An 18220-nucleotide genomic window follows, 5' to 3' on the forward strand; every position below is an offset into this window, starting at 1 on the left:
CTTTAAATTTGTCCGCAGGCCCACCCCCAGGGATGGTATTTCTTGGGTATCTATTCAAAGGTGAGGAATCTGCGACTAGAAGTCTCTATCAGATAGACAAGTTATTTACCCTCGGTAACGCCTTATCTAGTAGTGACAATATCTAGCTGCAGATTCCTTACCGACCCATGCATCCTCCCCACTCTGCGCACAGATTCTAGGGCTAAGGATGATCCTTTTCTGGGTCCTAGTTTGCACACACCAGTGTCAGTGCTCTTCATGGCTCTGTTTTTCTGGCAAGTCGTGAAAAGTAACTGACGTCAGCGTGCTGAGGTAGTGCCTATATAGGTGAAGCAGACATGGCCTCCAGCACGGACAATGGCAATAACGCTGCGCGGAGCTGACCTACTCCACCTGCCGGTGCTTAGGGGTACTCAAGAAAAATCTTACGGATCCAGTGTGATGCCTGGGAAGAATTCAAAGATAAGGAATATGCACCTAGATATTGTTGCTACTGATTAGATGTTACCAAAGATAAGTAACTTGTTCTTTTAGTAGTTCCTGTAATGGTAATTTCCACTAGTCAGTAAACCATTTGGTGTAGCATAGATAGCAAATGTATATGCCCTATGAGGGCCTACATATAACCAATCAGAAATCGGATGTATCCATGCATATCCCAAAATGTGCAATTAGGGGTAGACCATTGGATGAGTTTGAGACACCCTTTCTTTAATAAGGAATCTATACAGAAAAAATCATTCTGTCCACCACTTAACAAGTGCTGATACAGTAAGGGCTGGGACTGAGGCTCTCAGCAAACGTCTTTGGATAGACCACTTAAAGCCGGAGACTAGGAGGGTATCTCCAGGGCTAGAAACACTGGGCTACTTTCCCCCTTTAAGGGACAGCAGAGGGGTAGACCTCATTCAGGTGCTGGGGGTGAGCGGGTGAATCCTAAAGGGTTCCACTGGAACATCTGTAGACTAGTCCTGAAGATGGGTGACCTCCATCAGGAGGAGGCCACTGACTCGGCTGCTGACACACAGGTTCCCTGCAAAATGGCCTAAGCCATGGGGCCTGGAGCATGCACCAGGAATGATATTCAGCTGCATGGCTATGTAGGGCGTTCTGAAGAAGCTCTCGTGCAATGGCATGTACCTGGATCCCAAACAGAGGGCAGGGGGAGCATCAGGAACAGTAGCCCAGAGCTTCATGAAACAGTGTCTCGTTTAGAGGGCAGGAGGCTTGTCACGAAGAGTAACATGATACTAGGATTGCAAACATCAGCTGAACAGGGACAGAGAAGGCAGCATGAGAAGTTTGGTTCTTCACCAATTATTCACAATACCCTGTGGATGGACAGGGCCAAGAGAGGTTGATGCAATCCATGTGGATTTGGAGAGGGCATGCATGGGACGCCCCCCTAAAGAAATCCTTGCCCCCGGAGGAGTACACAAATGCTCCCATCTTCCCAGGACAGAAATGAGGTAGGAGCGCAGGTGTGCTCCAATAATGAAGGGGGTGTGCTTCTCCAGCTGCCTGTGCCTGAGTCGGGGGGATGCGCACCACTGACTGCTCCCTGCCTTACCAGACTATTGTGGGAGAAAGAAGAGGATGCTGGCCTACTGGGGTTCCCCGCGCAGCACCAGCACTTGGCTCATGCTTGGTACCCCATCAAAGGGGTAAGTCCCTAAAAAACAAAAAGGGAGAAGTGCAGTTTGAGGCAGCTTCTTTAAAAATGAAAAAGCATATTGGAGCAGAGAAGCCACCCATTACTATTCCCTACCTTGGGCGGCCCATAAGCCCATGCAAAATGCTTAAACATTTGCATAATGGTCTTTGTGGTGCCCCAAGAATGGGCAGGGGCAAGGCAACGTTGTGAGAAGCCTTTTGCATGGCTGCAGCACAGCCGTCATCCTGCAAGTGTTGATTGGAAAGGTTGACTTAAATCTCCTAGGGGGTTGTATCCATGCCCCTGAGAGAAGGTTGTTGCATTTCTAAGCACTTATGGGGCTTGTAATTTGTACAAATGATCTGGAGTGTGGAGACCTCCGTTGGCCCCAAGGCTGAACTTCGAACATCTTACAAGTAAAAGAACGTCTCTTGCTGACAATTTGTTGAAATTATACTGTTTTATTGACAGTGATGAAATTAACAATGACAGTTATATGGTCGAATTAAGGTTATTATAAGCTTTTACTACCCACAGTGATTTCTGATGGTGTTGCATTACTTTATGACACATTTCTGCTTTTTATTAATGTGGTGATGCCCTAACAAAGCCAGTAAGCAAGCCCTTTGATAACACAAATCTTTACATTGCGCCTTAATTATTTGAGGGTACTGTGGTCTTAGGGTTCAAGGCTCGCTATTGAAATGAACTGTTAGAAGGGCAGTACTGTTGTAATCTTCTGCTACCTAATTCAATACACCCTGATTCATTATTAAGATTTCTTTCTTTAATTTCTTTAAAAGTGGTTCTAGATCCTCATTAATTGTTAGGTGGTGGTCCTCTTGGTCTTCTGCTTAGGACCAGGCACCTGTTTGTTACCTATATCATCTAGGAAGGCTTCAGCGTAGGAGGCTGTGGCAGGTTTTTAATATTGGGTTGTGCTGTTCTTTTGGCTACAGAGGAGACATGATAATGATTATGCAACACAATAATATTAAGACAGACCCCGTGCAACTCCTCTTTCAGCCATAGATCTTCAGCTGCCAGGAAGGTTTTGGTGCAACAAGACTGTGACTTCACGAGGCACATAAGGGCTTAAAGCAAACGGGAATGAAGGCTGCATAAAATATTGCCCACTCCAACTGAATGTGTAGGAACCACTTACCTTCAGGAAGAAAATACACTGAGGTGGAGTCTAGGTAAAATACTGATACATACCTCCCCTGGGGTTGATAAGAGTTGAGTGTCATAAGGTCTGGGCAGGACCAACAGAACTTATCTCACCTGAGGACATGGAGGTCACAATTATGGTGTTGTAATACCTACAAATTGAGGACGCCCAGATTGAGGAGGGGTCAGGTGGACTACAGCCCCCAGATTCACTAGCAGCAGGAGCTGCGGTCCTTTGGCGCCATCAGATGCATTTAGTACTGCAGCGTTGCCTGCTGCGCAGGATGCCCAGATCGAGGAGAGGGCCAGGAGGCTACATCCCCCAGATTCACTGGCAGCAGGAGCCGCGGTCCTTGGTGCCATCAGTCACATTTAGTACTGCAGCGTTACCCGCTGCATGGAACGCCCAGATCGTGTAGGGGGCCAGGAGGACTGCAATCCCCAGATTCTATAGCAGCAGGAGCCATGGTCCTTGGCGCCATTGGTCGCATTTAGTACTGCAGCATTGACCGATGCTCGGGACACACCCGGGCACCGCTCGTGCAAAGACCGGGCCAAGAGCGGGCTCGTCTTCGTCTGCATCGGCCGGATGAGTGTGGGCTGGGTCACCCCCCTAACGTGTTCATGTACTTACATATTCCCGTCATCTATAGCAAGTGATATTTTATTTTGATAAATCAGATTGCTTCCTCTAGTTGGCGTTACCTAGTGGCATTATAAGGGTTGAGGTTATATTTTGTTATACCGTTTACGGTACATGTGGAAAGATGGGCAAACGGAAGGCAGGAGCAATACAGGATAGTTTTAAGGGCAATAGTACATTAGATGGCTCCTTACAGAAGGCAGTTGGAGCCATAGAAAAGGAGATTGAATCAGCCGAGCGACGACTGTCCATTGCAGCCCTTTGTCTAACTCGCTATTGCAGCCCCCGTCTAACTCTCTCTTGCCACCTCTGTTTTTGCTGTTGCCCCAATCAGATTTGGGGGCTAACCAACAGGGGGTGAAGCGAGAAGTTTGTCTGGAGAAATTGGCCACCTGCTTAATTGATCTATCTACAGCCGAGCCTCCATTGGTTTCATCTGGTTCTGTTGATGGAACAACTGAGGATTCGGCCATCGAAGGGAAAAGGAAACGAGGTGGAAAACACCTAAAGAACAAACGTGCATGTATTGTCGGTCCCTCTAGCCCCAGATTTGAAAAAGAAATGTTTTAAGGGGCCTAAGGGGGTCCTATCAACCAAGCCGCCCTAATTATGGAGCATATTGTGGGGGAGCTAGCTTAAAGACTGCGACCTATTGAGAATCGGTTAACAGTCATTGAAGAGAAGTTGGGGGAGGGTGTTCAACTACTTAAAACTAACTTTTTACTGCCAACAATCTCTCCCCTTCAGCTCCAGTCTCAAAGGCGTTCAGCATTATCTGGAATACGGGATGGGGTTCTACCTTGCCAAAAGGGGCCTCCATTGCACTTAGAGTCACATTGTAATCTTGACCATAATGATGCCACCACTGGACTGGCCTTGTGTGAGGGTATAGTCGGTCCTCCTGGTCAAGTTCCGGAAGAAAGCCATTCTGGCAGTGCAGTTTCCAATAAAAGAGGTGCCAATTTAGTGGTCAGGGATGGTAGTGAGGATAATAATATCAAAGAGCCAATAATTGGAATGTGGTAGGAAGTAGTGACAGATGTCCCAGGGACAACATCTTCCTCCTGAGGCTAATCCATTTGTGGCAGTTATTACCAGTGTTCCTGGTTTACAGGAAAATACTTCAGAAAGTTTCGCAGAACTGGAAAACAAGGCCAACAATGGTTACATGCTAGTGCTAACTTTCCATTTTCAATAGTGTCCTCAATTTTAATAGTGAGGAGGGTGGCTTGGGTGGGTTTGTTCAATAAGTACTGTGAAGGGGACTGTATTGTCAATTTCAGTTCTCCTGTTGTAGTTAATCAGATCTTTTCAAACTGCTACAAAATTGGTCCTCTGCCCAGGGGGCTTTTTTGTGCATTTCAAATGCAGCAACACACGTTCAGTTCTAAAAATGATCACAGCAGTAGAATAATAATGATCACAGAAACAAAGACGATGCAATATTTCATGCATGAATATAAGACATATATGTTTGGCATGTGTAGCTGCAGATAAACATGCTTAGCATACGCCCGCCATCTAGTGTTGGGCTCAGAGTGTTACAAGTTGTTTTTCTTCGAGTCACGTGATCGAGTGACTCCTCCTCTCGGTAATAGTGCGCATGGGCATCGAGTCCTTTGTTAGATTGTTTTCTGTCTGCCGTCTGGTTCGGACGTGTTTCCTCTTGCTCCGGTAGATCTCAGTTCGGTACAATCTAAACCTGTCTCTTCTTTCTCTAAACGTCAGTATCGTTTTCGATCACGTTTTCTCACTTGTATTCGATCCGATTGTATATTTGGGGTCGATTAAAAGCCCTTTTGGGTGACCACACCCTTTTCAGGCCTACTTCAATTCGTGGTTGTCGAATGATGTCAAGCTGATGGATCGGCCTCAGTTTCGCTTTTGCCTTCGGTGTCACGCCAAGTTCCCATACACCGACCAACACTCAGTGTGCAACCTCTGCCTCTCTCCCGATCACAAGGAGGAAAGCTGTGAAGCATGTTGATTCTTTCGTTCCAAGAAATCTCTGCGGGATCGAAGAGTGTGTCAGTTAGAGGTGGAATCCAAGTCGTATGAACAAACGGCCAACGTTTTTCGAGAGGAACAAGCTCAGACTGTAATTTCTATTGCAGATTCTGATTCCAACCGAGACTCAGATGGGGACAGCCAACCGATTCCAGTGGCGCAGTACTTGAGAATATCAGCCCCTTCCCATCACCACTAACCATCTAAAAAGACATCAGCACAGGTTGTGGGGTCCACAACTGCTTGCCGGCCCTGGTCAGACCTTAAAAATACATTCTGATGACCAACCCTCGGGTTCGGCACCGAAAAAGACCAAAGTGCATTCAGCGTCGACCGAACAGCGTTCCATACCTGTTTCGGGATAGACTCAAAGAGTGGAGACTTGCACATCTGAGCTGAAACACTCATCATCCATTTCAGAGGACACAAAAATACCATCCGTTTCGGAGCCGACATTCTCGGCCCGATTAAAACATTCGGTCTCCAAACTTTCAGAGCTAAAACCTGTGGGAGAGAAATATGCTCCAGCTACACAAGAGTATTCAGAAATAAGGCCCATACTTAAAGTGATGGACGCTAAGCAGCGCAAAATGCTAATCAATAAAGATACTGGAAGCATTATTGCTTCTCTTCCTTCTACAACTAAAAGGAAATTAACTTTCCAAGAAACTTTAGAAGCTGGACCGCCTGCAAAAATATTCAAGCAAAAGGAGAAACCAAAGGAAATACATCAGCCTTCACCACCACATTCTCGCTTGCTGCCTGCTTCACCACCACCTAATACTCCACCACCACCACCTTCACGTACACATTTTTCTCCACAATCTCCTGTTTCTTCACATGGGGATCGGTTGGGTGACACTCCTTACAATGTAGACCCATGGGATTTGTATGACCAAGAACCTATTCCATCCAATGATCCTGATTTATACCCTGCTAGGCCATTTCCACCAAAAGACACCACTGCCTATAATCAGGTCATTAATAGGGCAGCTGCATATCACAATGGGCAATTGCATTCAGATCCCATAGAGGATGATTTTTTATTTAACACACTATCCTCTCCCCCACAAGGACTATTGATGCCTCCCAATGCTCCCAGGCATGCTTAAACATGTAGATGACATTGTTAAGGAGCCAGTGAAGACTAGGGTTATAACACCAAGGGTGTACAAAAAATACAAAGCTGCACCTTCATATCCACTCTTTATCACACAACAATTGCCACCTGATTTTATTGTTGTTAGTACAGCATGGAAAAGGGCAAATAGTCAGTCCACCAGGGATGCTCCTCCCCCAGATAAAGAAAGCTGCAAGTTTGATGCAGCAGGGAAAAGAGTGGCAACCCAAGCTGCTAATCACTGGAGAATTGCCAACTCTCATGCTCTTTTAGCTAGATATGATAGAGCTCATTGGGATTAGATGGAGGAGTTCTCACAATACCTTCCTCCAGAACACCAAAAAAGGGCACAGCAGATAGTTACAGAAGGCCAGGCTATCTCCAACAACCAAATTAGATCTGCCCTAGAAGCAACACACACCAACAAGGAGTATTAACACTAGTGTGGTCATCAGAAGGAATGCATGGTTGTGAACTTCAGGGTTCAAACCTGAGATACAACAGACGGTACTCAATATGCCTTTTGACAAACAGCATTTATGTGGCCCAGAGGTGGATACCACCATGGAAAAATTGAAAAAAGACTCTGAGACAGCTAAGGCTATGGGTGCCCTTTATACTACACCTGCTCGGGGTACTTTTCGTAACACCCAGTCCAGAGGTGGTTTTAAACATCAACTGTACATCCCAACAAAAGCTGGGACAACAATATTACACCAGAGGGTCCTTCAGGGGATCCTACAAGGGAAACAACTTTAGACGTAGAGGTAAATCCACCACCACAAGAGGTGCCTCCACCTCAACTAAACAGTGACTTTCTGCACATCCTCACAGCATATGTCTCCTGTGGGAGGAAGACTGGAAAAGTTCTACCAACAAGGGCACATTACATCAGATCAATGGGTGCTGTCAATTAACCAAAACGTTTATTGCCTAGAACTCATCTCTGCTCCACCAAACATTCCCCCTTGCTCGCAGAAGCTTTCTCTAGAACACCTTAATTTGTTAAAACAAGAAGTACAATCACTTCTACTCGAAGGTGCAGTAGAGATGGTACCTATACCTCAACAAGGGACAGTAGTATATTCTCTCTACTTCCTTATACCAATAATGGATGGTACTCTCAGACCAGTCCTGGATCTCAGACCCCTCAATCAGTACATTCTCTCAATGCATTTCCACATGGTCACTCTTCAGGATGCTAAGCCCCTACTACAAAAGCAGGACTAAAGAACAGCATTAGATCTAAAAGATGCTTACTTCCACATTCTTTTACATCCAGCCTATCGCAAATACCTAAGATTTGTGATAGCAGGCAAGCACTAACAGTTCAAAGTGCTACCCTTTGGGGTAACAACAGCACCAAGGGTATTCACCAAGAGCCACATGTATCAAAGTCTCGGTTTGCATTTATTAAATAGCAAATTTTAAGAAATCACTATTTGAGAAATGCAAAATGGGATGTAAGAAAATAACGAATCCCTAACAGCGATTTCTTAAAATTCGCAATTGCTTTTTGTGAACTCCATTCATATCTATAGGCCAATAGGTGTGAATGTTTTTTCCTGTTAGGAATTTGCAAATAAGGTAATGCAAACCCAAGGCCTAAGCCCCTTTTGATGCACCCCTCCACCAAAGAAATTCTACACATATAAAGTGCACATATTATGCCCTATGGGCATAAGGGCACTACATGCTACTTTTAAAAATGCATTTTCAATGCATTTTTAAAATTGCAAATGGTTACCACCAAATTTGAATTTGTGGTGTTGCATTTCCTAAATGCCCAGTTCGCATTTAGGAAATGCATGATACATGTGCTTTGGAAAACGCAAATAAGTAATTCCCTATTTGCGCTTTTCTTATTAGGGAATAACAATTTGCGATTCCCTATTCAAAGTTGCAATTTTAGGGAATCGCTAAAATTGCGATTCCCTAAAATTGCACTGCACTGCCTTTCATACACTGGGAAAGGCAATTTTACATTCACAAACCGATTCGCACCGTTTGCGAATGCAAAATCCTTTGATACATCTAGCCCCAAATGCCTAGCAGTGGTTGCAGCATACCTCAGAAGGCAACATATACATGTCTTTCCCCATCTAGACGACTGGCTCATAAAAGCCAGCACCATTCAAACCTGTCAACAGCGCACACAATACACAAGCAATACCCTACACAGTCTTGGGTGCACAATCAAGTACCAAAAATCTCATCTGCAACCAGCACAAATACAACTGTATCTGGGAGCAATTCTAAACACTTAGGGGGTCCGCCAGGGCCACCGACCACGGGAGCACCGCCAACAGGCTGGCGGTGCTCCCACGAGCATTCTGACCGCGGCGGTTCAGCCGCGGTCAGAAGCGGCAAGTCGGCGGGCTCCCGCCGACTTACCGCTGCTCGGGGGAATCCTTCATGGCGGCGGAGCGCGCTCCGCCGCCATGAGGATTCTGACAGCCCCTACCGCCATCCTGTTCATGGCGGGAAACCCGCCATGAACAGGATGGCGGTAGGGGGTGCCGCGGGGCCCCTGGAGGCCCCTGCCGTGCCCATGCCAATGGCATGGGCATGGCAGGGGCCCCCGTAAGAGGGCCCCGCAAAGTATTTCAGTGTCTGCCTTGCAGACACTGAAATACGCGACGGGTGCAACTGCACCCGTCGCACCCCTGCAACTACGCCGGCTCAATTCTGAGCCGGCGTCCTCGTTGCAGGGGCATTTCCTCTGGGCCGGCGGGCGCTCTTTTGGAGAGCGCCCGCCGGCCCAGAGGAAATGTCTGAATGGCCGCTGCGGTCTTTTGACCGCGGTGCGGTCATTTGGCGGCGGTACTATGGCGGACGGCCTCCGCCGTCCGCCATAGTCAGAATCACCCCCTTAGTCAGCAGTAGAGTACCCAAACCCACAAGAGAATTCAAGCTTTTCACAATCTCATATCTCAGCTACAATACAATCAAATGTACACAGTGAGGTTTATCATGAAACTGTTGGGAATCATGGCATCGTGCGTAGCAATAGTACCCAAAGCACGTCCAAACATGAGACCCCTACAACATTGTCCCTCGCAACAATGGTCTCAGGCACAGGGTCAACTTCACGATCTAGTGTTGTTGGACCGCCAAACTTACAACTCTCTTCAATGGTGGAATCACACCAACTTATCACAAGGGCGGCCATTTCAGAACCCTGTGCCACAGACCATAATCACCACTGATGCATCAATGACAGGTTGGGGAGCCCATCTCAACAACCTTACCATACAGGGAAAATGGAGCTAAATTCAACAAACTTACCATATAAATCACTTGGAATTGCTAGCAGTGTTCCTAGCACTCAAAGCATTCCAGCCACAGATCACACACAAAACAGTGTTGATAAGGACAGACAACATGACAACAATGTATTATCTGCAAAAACAGGGGAGGGGGCCAATCATCTCAATTGTCCTTTCCAGCACAGACAATTTGGAAATGGGCAATTCACAATCACATTCAACTACTAGCAGAGTATATTCTAGGGATATAAAACCACCTAGCGGACCTCTTAAGCAGGAAGCAGCAACAAACACATGAATGGGAAATTCATCCACAAGTGATTCAACAGTACTTTCATATGTGGGGAACACCAGACATAGACCTCTTTGCAACAAGTGAAAACGCAAAATGCCCAAACTTCGCATCCAGGTACCTACACCCTCAATACAAGGGCAAAGCTCTATGGATCAATTGGTCAGGAATATTTGCTTACGCTTTTCCCCCTCTCCCACTAATTCCATTTCTGGGCAACAAGATCTGTTGCACCTCCCTATGATACTCATAGCTCCCATGTGGGCACTTCAACACTGATACACAACACTGTTGGATCTATCTGTAGTACCACATCACAAGCTCCCAAACAGACCAGACCTATTGACTCAAAACAAAAGTCAAATCAGGCATCACAATCCCAATATGCTGAACCTGACGATTTGGCTCCTGAGGTCGTAGAGTTTGGATATCTACAACTTACATCAGAATGTGTGAACATTCTGAAAAAAGCACGCAAACCTACAACCAGACAGTGATATGCAGCTAAATGGAAACATTTTATATATTAATGTCAGCCCACAAATGTTGATCCGCTTAAGCCATCAGGACAGGATATTGTCTGTTATTTGCTTCACTTGCAAAAAGCAAATCTTGCATACTCCTCTATTAAAATTCATTTAACAGCAATATCAGCTTAACTCCAAAACAGACAGCATACTTCTCTGTTTAGAATTGCTGTCATAAAAGCTTTTATGGAAGGCCTTAAAGGAGTTATTCCGCATAGAGCTCCACCAGCTCCTGCCTGGAATCTTAACATTGTGCTCACAAGGCTTATGGGTCCACCATTTGAACCCATGCATTCTTGCGCTATTCAGTTTCTCTCTTGGAAGGTTGCTTTCCTGGTAGAAAGTACTTCCCTAGTAGAAAGTACTTCCCTAAGGAGAGTTAGTGAAATTCAGGCATTCACTTTAGAAGAACCTTTCTTCCAAATTCACAAAAATAAAATAGTACTTAGGACAAACCCAAAATTCTTACCCAAAGTGGTTTCACCATTTCACATTAACCAGTCTTCTTTCCACAGCCAGATTCAGTTGCTGAAAGAGCGCTTCACACTCTTGACGTCAAAAGAGCTCTCATGTATTTAGACAGAACAAAAGATTTCAGAAAATCTAAACAACTTTTTGTGACTTTTCAGCCATCTCATAAGGGTAATCCTATTTCAAAACATGGATTAGCTATATGGATAGTAAAGTGTATTTAAACTTGCTATCTTAAAGCTAAAAGGCAGCTATTAGTAAGTCCTAAAGCACATTCTACTAGAAAGAAAGGAGCTTCAATGTCATTCGTCAGAAATATACCAATGGCAGACATATGCAAAAAAGCCACATGGACCACACCTCCCACATTTACTAAACATGACTGTGTGGACGTATTCGCTTGCCAACAAGCAAATGTTGGTCAAGCAATGCTTAAAACATTATTTAAAGCTACTCCATCTCCTACAGGCTAGCCACTGCTTACCTTAGGAGGAGACTGCTTTTCCGTCTATACAAAGCATGTGTATCTGCAGCTACACATGCCATAGAACGGAAACGGTCACTTACCCACTAGACATCTGTTTGTTGCATGTAGTGCTGCAGATTCACATGCGCCCTCCCTCCTCCCCGGAAGCCTGTAGCCCTTGTAGTACTTTCTTTATGTAAATATGTATATACATTGCATGGACATCTTCTTAAAATATATACAGGGAGTGCAGACTTATTAGGCAAGTTGTATTTTTGAGGATTAATTTTATTATTGAACAACAACCATGTTCTCAATGAACCCAAAAAACTCATTAATATCAAAGCTGAATATTTTTGGAAGTAGTTTTTAGTTTGTTTTTAGTTTTAGCTATGTTAGGGGGATATCTGTGTGTGCAGGTGACTATCACTGTGCAAAATTATTAGGCAACTTAACAAAAAAAAATATATACCCATTTCAATTATTTATTATTACCAGTGAAACCAATATAACATCTCAACATTCACAAATATACATTTCTGACATTCAAAAACAAAACAAAAACAAATCAGTGACCAATATAGCCACCTTTCTTTGCAAGGACACTCAAAAGCCTGCCATCCATGGATTCTGTCAGTGTTTTGATCTGTTCACCATCAACATTGCGTGCAGCAGCAACCACAGCCTCCCAGACACTGTTCAGAGAGGTGTACTGTTTTCCCTCCTTGTAAATCTCACATTTGATGATGGACCACAGGTTCTCAATGGGGTTCAGATCAGGTGAACAAGGAGGCCATGTCATTAGATTTCTTTTTTTTATACCCTTTCTTGCCAGCCACGCTGTGGAGTACTTGGACGCGTGTGATGGAGCATTGTCCTGCATGAAAATCATGTTTTTCTTGAAGGATGCAGACTTCTTCCTGTACCACTGTTTGAAGAAGGTGTCTTCCAGGAACTGGCAGTAGGACTGGGAGTTGAGCTTGACTCCATCCTCAACCCGAAAAGGCCCCACAAGCTCATCTTTGATGATACCAGCCCAAACCAGTACTCCACCTCCACCTTGCTGGCGTCTGAGTCGGACTGGAGCTCTCTGCCCTTTACCAATCCAGCCACGGGCCCATCCATCTGGTCCATCAAGACTCACTCTCATTTCATCAGTCCATAAAACCTTAGAAAAATCAGTCTTGAGATATTTCTTGGCCCAGTCTTGACGTTTCAGCTTGTGTGTCTTGTTCAGTGGTGGTCGTCTTTCAGCCTTTCTTACCTTGGCCATGTCTCTTAGTATTGCACACCTTGTGCTTTTGGGCACTCCAGTGATGTTGCAGCTCTGAAATATGGCCAAACTGGTGGCAAGTGGCATCGTGGCAGCTGCACGCTTGACTTTTCTCAGTTCATGGGCAGTTATTTTGCGCCTTGGTTTTTCCACACGCTTCTTGCGACCCTGTTGACTATTTTGAATGAAACGCTTGATTGTTCGATGATCACGCTTCAGAAGCTTTGCAATTTTAAGAGTGCTGCATCCCTCTGCAAGATATCTCACTATTTTTGACTTTTCTGAGCCTGTCAAGTCCTTCTTTTGACCCATTTTGCCAAAGGAAAGGAAGTTGCCTAATAATTATGCACACCTGATATAGGGTGTTGATGTCATTAGACCACACCCCTTCTCATTACAGAGATGCACATCACCTAATATGCTTAATTGGTAGTAGGCTTTCGAGCCTATACAGCTTGGAGTAAGACAACATGCATAAAGAGGATGATGTGGTCAAAATACTCATTTGCCTAATAATTCTGCACTCCCTGTATATACATATATATGTATGTGTGAGTGTACATATACATTTCTTCACTCCATACTTCACCGTCCTGCGGGAAAACAATCTGACAAAGGACTCGATGCCCATGCGCACTATTGCGCACTATCACGCACTATCACAGAGAGGAGTAGTCACTCGATCTTGTGACTCGAAAAAGCTTCTTTGAAGAAAAACAACTTGTAACACTCCGAGCCCAACACTAGATGGCGGACTTATGCTAAATATGTAAATCTGCAGCACTACATACCACAAACCGATGTCTACTGGGTAAGTGACATTATATATATATTGATACAAAGCTAAAAATAAGATTTAAAAATGCATCACCATGGGGCTTGATAACGACATCATCCTTTTGTCTGCCAGCTTCAGGTTGTGAAACCCGGGCGGCAGAGGGGGAAGACCACTACCCACAATGGGATTATATTTTGAGCAAGGGGTCCCCTCCCAGAATGAGTTCCTTCTAGCCCTGGTAGTCAAGCTTCCTCCCCTTGTATACTTTAAACAAACTGGAGAGGAAAATTTTAGAAACCTTCCCTCCCATTGAGAAAGTTGTTGTTCAAACGCTGGCCGTACCAGGTCAGTTGTTGAAAAGAACATGCTAGGTAGAGACTGGCCAACTCTCACAGTGTTTTTCCAAGCCCGAGCTGTTCCCTGCTTTACCATAAACATTCTCTGCCTGCTACAGTTTATCATCTCTACTCCCCCATGTTATGTGCCTGTCCTCAGTGAGAGAGAGAGAAAACATGTTGCACAATTTGTATGTGGAAAAATACTTGCACCACCAATGTGACGGTGTGTGGTGCTAAGCTGAGCTCAAAATGGAGTCAGTGGTCAAGATGGACCTGGTGGTTAAATACGGATAGGATTACAGGAGCCCAAGTACAGACCAGGGTATAAAAGTTATTGGGTTGCGGTGAGCAGGGTGGCTTCCAGTAGACCCTCGGAGGCCACTTATTTGAATAAGTGGCTTCCTCAAGTGTCAAGTGAGAGAATTGGATGTGGGCTGTGCTGATCTGCAGGGCCTAGTTCTGTCCACTCACAGAGAGCAATCCCTTCTAATGGTAAACATCTATAGCAGAAGTGTTGCAAGAGGCTGTAAATCTTTTGGATAATATGTTAACTAGTGGAAACACAGCCTATTATATCCTGATTGCTGAGGATTTTAATGCCACCTTTGAACTCCACTCAGTGGCATAGGAGCGCTATTAGGAAGAGGTCAGTATATGGGCATTCCTCAATTAATCAAGAGCAATGGACATAGACTGACTGACTAGGGCTACACTTCATATTGTTCACATCACTCTAGCCCATGGTCTCCGAGCATGTAATGGGTGCTCTCGTTCAGCTATAAATCCCTCCGCCACATTCAAACAAGGGACTTTATAGTAGCCACATTGATTATCTATTATTAGATATACGCTTGTGAGGTCATATGGAAGACATGATGGTAGTGGAGCACGAGGAAAGTGACCATGATCCACTGATACGTTCTATCAGGAGTTTACTCCCCGTGAATGGGGTTCCTGTTTCTTCAGATTTTGATTGACATTTTACTGTGGCAAACAACAGACGAAATGTCCAGTGGGAAATGGTAAACTCCTGTTTGTGCGCTACTGCAACCATGTATAGATTATTGGCAAACCAAATGGAATCCATGCTTCAGTTTGGGCAAAATGATGGGAGGATGCTGTCTGAGCACTTGAAATTATTTGATGGTCTGAAAGAGTTATTTGTTGCAGAATTTAAAGGCAAAACAATATATAAGCAAAATGATGGTTGGTACAACAGATCTTGTAGAGAAGATAAGTATAGGCTATTGAGGGAACTCAAGAGGGGGGACTAGAGATTTGATCAAACAATCAAGAGCAAATTACAGGCTAGAGCTGTTTAAGGCACGGAGATACTTGGAAGAGAACCGTTGGACAGCCCTATTAGATGCAGCAAGGAACAAGGACTCCAGCAAGTTCTGAAAGTTGGTTTCAAGTGACAGCGGAGAATCCCAGCCTCTGATTGTGTCATCAGTTCTTCCTGATGAATGGGTCCAACACTTTGGTTCGCTCTATACTAGGAGAGACTAATACAGACCCATTTCTTCCTGATGAATGGGTACAACCTTTCGGTTCGTCCTATACTAGGAGAGATGAATACGAACCCAAAGAGAAGAGTGTTTGTAGGGGAGATAGGGAATCTCCAATTAAGTTTACCTCAGCTGAAATAAAGGCAGTGATATCCTCCCTCAAGTGGGGCAAAGCCCCCGGCCTTGATAAAATACCGGTTGATCTTTATAATTCAAACCTTGACATTTGGGTACCCTACACTAATAGGGTTTGCAATTCAGTGGCTGCAGATGCACCCATTCCTCATACATGGAAAGGGGCAGAAATAGTTCCCCTCTATTAGAAGGGAGATCCTACCAATCCATCTAACTATCGGCTGATAAGTCTGATCGACAATTTCCAAAAAATGTTTGCAAAGCAGACCTTGAACCAACTGAAGGAGTGGATTGAGGAGAGTGGGATAATTTCGAGTTTACAGGCTGGATTTAGACCTGCAGTTAGTACAATTGACCAAGTACTGAGGTTTATGGCAATCAGATGGAAAACTGTGGAGGGAACTTATATGTTGCCTTTATTGATCTCTGTGCAGCCTTTGACCTGGTCCCAAGATATAAACTGTGGTGCTCATTGAGTAAAAGGGAAGTTCCAAGTGGACTTCTGAGTCTGATCATCCGTTTCAATGAAGGCACCTTTGCCCGAATTAGATGTAGTAGGAATCGCAAATTGACCGATTCAGTAACAACTGAGAGGGGGTGCCGCAAGGCTATGTTCTTGCTCCTACCCTTCTTCTTGTATATTAATAATTGCATTAAATATTTAACCAGCTGTACGAACGACTCGCCATGTTTGGCTGGTCGGAAAATTCCAGGGTCGCTCTATGTGGCCGATACTATTATCGTGTTGAAATCACCTATAGGACTCCAGAATTTAGTCAATCAATTTTGTTTGTTCTGTAAAGACTTTGACCTTGAAGTCAATGTTGGGAAAACAAAATTAATGATTTGTTACCAGGGACAGAAAAAGGTGAAGTTGAAGATAAATTCTGTCAACTTAGAAAGAGTCAACGGGATTGAATTCTTGGGGGTCAGATTGATGGATTCTGGAGGATGGGATGCACATATTGGCAAAAGTGCACTTGTAATATGTTGTGTGGGGGTTGTAAGGCTAAAGCTACAGTAAATACTCCATTAAATCCCATACTGGAAAGATATAGGGCCCAGGTCAGGGGAGCAGAATTGTGGGGCTTCAGTATCCAGCAGAATATCTTGCAAGTTAAAGAAAACCACTTTATTAGAAATATCTCGAGGGTGGTGAAGGGCACCTCTTTCGTACCTTTAAGATTGGATCTTGGGCTGAACAGCATCTTAGTTCATGTAACCCTGAAGCCCCCCTGTATTGGATTTGTCTCTGGCACATGGATATTGGTCTAACCTAAAACATGAATGGTTTATATAAGCTTGAAGTTTTAGTCTTAAGTACGTTTTTTATTATGTCTTCTTTTTCTTTTAACTACATTTTTATTAGATTTTAAAATTGGAATATATTGATATGTATTGCATTTTGTGTTTTTTAATTGTTGCAGACTGCAGGAGTGGTTGTGCCACCTATTTGATTATCTATCTCTGATCCTATTTAATATAATGAGTTGTATTGCACTGTGTATTTTGGCTTTTACTATAGTAGATTTCCAAAGCTGTAGGCACTACGAACTAGAGGAGTTATTAACAGCGTCTACTGATTGAGTTGTGTATATTATAGTATATGATGTATTTTGTATCATTGTATTTGTAATTTTATCCTTTTTAACTGAGATTTGTGTTTGTTTTTCTATGAGATTTTATGTTTCGATATGTCAATAAACTACTTTTACTTACAAATTGAGGCCCAGCCCAATCCCTTCGTGAACATTGAGTTTCAGATCCTTTGTTTGCCCCCCCGCCCCCCCCCCCCCACCAGGTGGGCCTCCCCAACAAATGCACGAACGGCATCTTCTTGTACTTTAAGGCATTGAGAGGGAGATCACTGGAAACATTGAGCAAAGAGAGAAGGAGGTGAAGTTAAGCAATCGTCTCATAAGGGAACCCACGTGCAACAATTAGTAAAGCTAAATATTCTGATCTTTCTACCACCGCCCTTCTAGCTTCTCATTCTAGTGCTTACCAAAATGATTAAAAAAAACTCAGCAGTATGTCTGCTTGAGTATTTGGTCGACTGCACTAAGTTGTCCAGTTTGAGATTTTATGTGTAGTTGTGGTCCTGAGCTGCATGGTTGGAGGGAGAGAGAATTGGAGCGATCTGTGGGAGACCGACCTTTTTTTTTTTTTTTTTTTTTTTTTTTTTTTTTTTTTTAAATTATCATCCCATATTTCAGTGTGTCTGTGAGATGTGAGGAAGTGGTCAGATTGTACAGTGAATGGACCATATTAAAGTCCTCCACAATTGTTCAACGACCAGGAATTTGCGACATAGCTTCAGTTATTCCATGCCTATTTGTTTGAGTTTTTTTTTTTTTTTTTTGGCTGTACAGTGCTGAAGATAGAGAACCTTCATAGCAGATATGTATTATCAGCATTTAATAGATATGTTACAATTTGTTGCTGACCGCTATGTATTATGGTTTTATATTGTAGTGCTATGCGCTACTTTTCTAGCCTCCTAGAAGGGTCAGTGATATCACAAAGCATGTTAACAAATATTATTAAATGGATCAGCATACATTAGAAC

The 18220-nt window shown here is 44.0% G+C and overlaps 1 protein-coding gene across 1 annotated transcript in view; it reads left to right on the top strand.

The window, feature by feature from the left end:
• VPS35 (VPS35 retromer complex component) overlaps nucleotides 1–18220 on the top strand; it is a 361777-nt gene that overhangs the window by 136023 nt on the left and 207534 nt on the right. The window lies entirely within an intron of this gene.

Source organism: Pleurodeles waltl, chromosome 12 (genome assembly GCF_031143425.1).
Source record: "Pleurodeles waltl isolate 20211129_DDA chromosome 12, aPleWal1.hap1.20221129, whole genome shotgun sequence".
Classification (NCBI taxonomy): Eukaryota; Metazoa; Chordata; class Amphibia; order Caudata; family Salamandridae; genus Pleurodeles; species Pleurodeles waltl.